Below are 6174 nucleotides of genomic sequence, written 5' to 3' on the forward strand. Positions count from 1 at the left end.
TTCATTCCCAGTGGTGTAATGGGCCAGGGAAGTAACTTAATCTTTAACCCTAGAAGGGATATCTCTGCCTGCCCCACAGCACTGGACCCTAGGAATTTCAATGAAGTAGAATTTCCTTGAAGTTTTGATGGGTTTATTTCCCATCTACTAAGGTATGTATGTATGCATTATCAACACATCGAAAATGGCTGCTGCCCCCTGCTGGCTTGGTCCAGTCTATCTAATGTCATGTATATAGTGAAGAACTGATATAAAATATAGAAGAGACCAACCGAGATCAGGATACCTTGAAGTTATGACACAGGGCTGGAGAGTTAATATACTCTGTAGGTCAAACTTTAAAGGTTTACTAATGACCTTGTCAAATAAAAGCAAATTGCTCCCAGTGGTCCTTATGGACAGATACCTAAAAAAAAAAAATTGCATTTCCTAAATAACTGCATGCTGTGTACCATGAGATATGTTAATCTGCTCAAGTAAGGATGCCACATCTGGTACAGCAGCTGCAATCAGAATCATCACTTGATTAAGTTTTTGATAGTCAGCTCTCATTCTCATGTTCCATCTGTCTTTTGAACAGGCCAGATAAGAGAGTTAAATTGCTATGTCGTGGATGGCACTACCCCTTCATCTTTCAAGTCCTTGATTGTGACAGTAATTTCTGCAATTCCCTCAGGAATGCAGTATTGGTTTCAGTTCGCTGGTTTTCCCAGTAGACATATCTCCAATGACTTCCATTTGATCTTTCCAACCATAACAGCTCATAATATTTAAACAAGAAACTGCCAACTTTTCAGTATATCTATCCCAATTATACATTCTAGAACTGAATAAATAAGTATATAATGAGTAAGGGAGCTAGTGAACCCAGTTCAGCCAAAACCTATTAAATACCTGGCATCCATAAGTCCCTACTTTAACTGGAGGACCAAAATGAATCTTTGTGTCTTCTGGAATCACTGCTAGTCCAGAACCAATACCTACTAAATTCTGGAAAATCCGATTCTTTTCTGCAGTATACAATTACTCTTGTAAATGATTGTAGGTCTGTCTGGGGAATGATAGGAGAAATACTAATAGTAAAACTCAGATATTTTAGCAAGGTCGTTCTTTAGGAGACACTGGCCATCCCTTCATTCATTGAGTACTGGGTCTGCAAACTGACTAAAATCTTGAAATTGGCTCCTGGGTCAAGATTCCCTGTTGCTACTATTCAATGTTATCTTTCATCTGTTTGATTTTTTTTTTTTTTTACTTATACAGATCAAACAAAAATGTAACAGGATCCTTCCATTTCATTGTTGGAAGGACCATGTCTGATTAGCCAGTACCAGAGGTCCATATAAGTCATGCTACCTGTACCGCCTAATTTGAGCCACACTACTGTTGCTATGGCCTGTGCTGTACATTTTAATAACTGTGTTCCCTGTGCCTTTGTAGTTCAGTGCTGCCCCTGGCTCTGCACTGATGAGCTCTTTCACCCTGTCTGTCACACTATCTAAAGTTTCAGACGTTTTCCAAGTCTCCCAATTGTTGAAGTAGATAATTAGTGGATGTGAATGGCAATGTAGTGGATGTGCTGGAAGGAAGCTGGGCTGATGCAGGCCCAGTACACATTTGAGTCTCAAGAACTCCTGTAAAACCTGTTAGCTCTCTCTCCCCTCTAGCCCAGTTACATACGAGCAGCACTAAATGTACTTGGTAGGTTGCATATTCATATATCCATGAGTGTAGCTTGAGAAATGGCTCATAAGATAAGAGCTTTTGTAGCTCTTCCAGAAAGTTAGCAGTTTTCAGCACCCAACTGAATGCTCACTATTGTCTGTAACTCCACTTCCAGGGGATCTGGCAAACTGTTATGACCTCCATGGTACGAGACACACACACAGTAAGCATACATACATGCAGGTAAAACAGTTATACTCAAAGAATGATTTTTTAAAATGTGTATATATGTATGTATATGTAACAATAATTGAGCAAGAAGTAATGAGTTTGAAAAGAGTCATGGTAGGAGTTGGGAGAGAGGAGGATAGAAATGATTTAAATGTAGTATGTGCATGAAATTCTGAAAATATTTTATATATTAAATTGTAAAACACCTTTGGCAGATAGTATAGTTCACTTATATGTCTTCAGTCTTATCTCTCTCTGTCTCTTTTTTCCTCAAACTCCAGCCTAAATAAGATAATTTCTTTCGCTAAGTTTAACCAGTTTTGTCTGTACTTGACCAACTGATGTATTTTTTCTAATTTTTTATTGTTTAATGTTTATGTTCTGTGATTCAAGTAATTTTAAAGCCAATGTAGTTATGATAATTGAGATCATAAGTCTTGGAGAATAATTCCTTGGTTTATATCCTGGCTCTACTACTTAACACCTGGGAACTTTGGAGGTTTTCTTTTTCCAACTCTTTTCCTTGCTTTCTTAATTTTATAAATAGAAATGGTTTAGAATATATGCCATAAGATTGTTTTGAATAATAAACAAATAAAATGTACAACATTAAGAATGGGTAATACCTGGATAATACAAACTCTCAGTATTTGTTTTCCTCATGTATATAACACATTCTAAATAGAATTTTAATTTATAAAATTTTTGCGTTATTTCACCTTTTATATCATAATTTTGTAGAGATGATGTTTGTAGATGGAAACTGTTCATTCATTTCCCGCAGCCCAGACTTGAATAATCACACAGAAACTGTATTAATTACATACTGTTTGACCAATAGCTTAGACGTCTTTTTAGCTAACTCTTATATATTAAAGTAACCCATTTCTATGAATCTGCATATTGCCACGAGGCTGTCGCTTACTGGTAGGTTTTGGCACCCTTGTCCTTTGGTAGCTACATGGCATCTCTGTCTGCTCTTTCTATGTATCTCTGTCTGCTCTTTCTATGTATCTCTGTTCGGGTTTTCTGCCCGCCTTCACTATGCTAAACCATTGACTGAAACAACTTTACTCATTAGCCAATAAAAGCAACTCATATACAGATGGACATCCCACATCAATGTATCTTAATTACCAGACTACAAAAAATAACTGTTTGACATGCAAACTATTTGTAAAGAAAGAAGCATAATTTTTGCCTGGTTTTTTTTCTTTTTTTTTTTTTTTTGGTGTGTGTGTGTGTGTGTGTGTATAGTTTTTACTGTGTTTCTGTTAGGATAAAAAGAAGGTAAATGTTATGCCTACTATGTGCCAGCATGAGCAGTCACTTGCCTTATTGATCTTGGACATTCTGACTGTTTAAGATGAAATCTCACAGTAGTTTTGATTTGTATCTCACTAATAGTTAAGGATGTTGAACATTTCTTTATGTGTTTCTCAGCCATTTGTGTTTTATTCCTTGAGAACTCTCTCCTTACTTCTGTATACCATTTTTATTTAATTTTTAAAAATTTTATATACTAGCCCCAGGTTCTCCCCCTCTCCTTCTCCCCTCCCCAACATACTTCTCCCATCCCATCCCCCATCCTCCCCTGAGAGCCAGAGCAAGTAAGGCCTCCCTTGGGGAGTCAACAAAGTCTGGCTTACCAAGTTGATGCAGAACTAAGCCCCTTCCTTCTGTTTCAAGGTTTAGCACGATATGCTACCATAGGGAACAGGCTCCAAAAAGCCAGTTCCCAAGATAAGTCCTGGTCCCACTGCCATGACACCCCCCAACAGATCAAGTCACATAACTGTCACCAACACTCAGAGGACTTAGTTCGGTCCCATGCAGGATCCCCAGCTGTCAGTCCAGAATTCATGAGCTTTCACTGGCTCAGGTCAGCTGTCTCTGTGGGTTTCCCAATCATTATCTTGACGCACCCCACCCCGCCCCCACTCATATGATCCCTCCTCCCTCTCTTCAGCTGAGCTCCAGCAGCTCATCCTGGTGTGTGGCTGTGGATCTCTGCATCTGCTTTCATAAGTTACTGCATGTAGGTTCTGTGATGACAATTAGGGTAGTCACTAATCTAATTGTAGAGGAAGGACCGGTCAGGCACCCTCTGCACTATTGCTAGGAATCTTAACTGGGGTCGTCCTTGATGATTTCTGGGAATTTCCCTAGCTCCTGGTTTCTCCCTAACCCTATAGTGGCTCCCTCTATCAAGAATATCTCTTTCATTGCTCCCCGCTTCATCCTTCCTCGAATTTAGTCATCTCCAACCCTCGTGTTTCCTAATCCCATCCTTTCCCTTATACTCTCCTTCCTAGTTTGCTCAGGAAATCTTAACTATTTCCCTTTCTTGGGCCACTCCGTGTGTGTCCCTCTTAGGGTCCTCCTTTTTACCTAGGTTCTCTGGGGTTCTGGATTATAGCATGGTTATCCTTTGCTTTACATCTAATATCCACTTATGAATGAGTACATACCATGTTTGTCTTCCCGGGCTACCTCACTCAGAATAACTTTATCTAGTTCTATCCATTTGACTATAAATCTTAATATGTCATTTTATTTTTACCATTGAGTAATACTCCATTGTGTAAATGTACCACATTTTCTTTATCCATTCTTCTGTTGAAGGGCAACTAGGTTGTTTCCAAGTTCTGACTATTTTGAATAATGCTAGTATGAACATAATTGAGCAAATGTCTTTGTGGTATGATTGAGCATCCTTTGAGTATATGCCCAGGAGTGGTTATAAGGTAGAATGATTCCCATTTTTGTGAGAAACTGCCATACTGATTTCCAAAATGGTTTTACAAGTTTGCACTTCCACCAGCAATGCAGGAGTGTTCCTTTTACTCCACATCCTCTCCAGCATAAGTTGCCATCAGTGTTTTTGAATTTTGCCATTCTGACAGGTATCTCAGAGTCATTTTGATTTGCATATCCCTGATGCCTAAGGATGTTGAACAATTCCTTAAATGTCTTTGGTCATTTGATAGTCCTCTGCTGAGAATTCTGTGTTTAGATCTGTACCCCCATTTTTAATGGGGTTGTTTGTTATTTTGATGTCTAGTTTCCTGAGTTCTTTATATGTTTTGGAGATTAGTGCTCTCTCAGATGTAGGGTTAGTGAAGATCTTTTCCCATTCTGTAGACTGTCTTTTTGTCTTAAAGGACAGTGTCCTTTAAGTTTCTCAATTTCAGGAGGTCCCATTTATTAATTTATTTATTGTTGCTCTCAGCGTCTGAACGCTGGTGTTGTATTTAGGGAGTGGTCTCCTGTGCCCATGCATTCAAAATAACTTCCCACTTTTTTTTTCTGTCAGGTTCAGTGAAACTGGACTTAGATTGAGAGCTTTGATCCATTTGGACGTGAGTTTTGTACATAGGCTTGATATTCATTGATGCCAGCACCATTTGTTGAAGATTTTTTTTCCATTGTTCAATTTTGGCTTCTTTATCAAAAATCAGGTTTTTATAGGTGTATGGATTAATATCAGGGTCTTCAATTTGATTCCATTGATCTACATGTCTCTTTTTATGCCAATATCAAGTTATTTTCATTACTATACTTCTGTAGTAGAGCTTGAAGTCAGGAATGTTGATGCCTGCAACTGTACCCAATTTTTTAATTGAGTTTTTCATTGTTGTTATTGTTCAGATGTTTGGGAGTATTTCTTGTCGTGTGTGTGTGTGTGTGTGTGTGTGTGTGTGTGTGTGTGTGTGTGTGTGTCCTCTATCAGATATATAATTGGTAATGATCTATTCCCAATCTATAGAGTGGCACTTTTATAAATGATAGTGTCCTAGCCATGCAAACATCATCAGTTTCATGAGATCGCATTAATCTTAGTGCTTGTACTATCATTGTCCTGTACAGAAAGCCCTTTCTTGTAACATTAAATTCAGGCCAATTCTCCTTTCTCTTTTGTCAGATTAGGTATCTGTTTAAATATTGAACATTTTGCTTGGAGCTGAATTTCATGCAGCGTAGTAGATATGACTCTATTTTCATTCTTCTATACAATACCATCTGAATTTGTGTATTAATTTTTTAATGCTGCTACATTCCTGAAAGTGTTTATCAGGTATACATGTTTATATCTGCAGTTTTTAGGGCATGTATGAAATTATATCATCTGCAATTAGATCTATTTTGACTTCTTTCTTCTCTATTTGTATTACTTTGATCTCCTTGTCTTCTTTTTTTTTTAATTTATTTATTTATTGAGGATTTCTGCCTCCTCCCCGCCACCGCCTCCCATTTCCCTCCCCCTCCCCCGATTAA

The sequence above is a fragment of the Microtus ochrogaster genome, chromosome 4, assembly GCF_000317375.1.
Source record: "Microtus ochrogaster isolate Prairie Vole_2 chromosome 4, MicOch1.0, whole genome shotgun sequence".
NCBI classification, from domain to species: Eukaryota; Metazoa; Chordata; class Mammalia; order Rodentia; family Cricetidae; genus Microtus; species Microtus ochrogaster.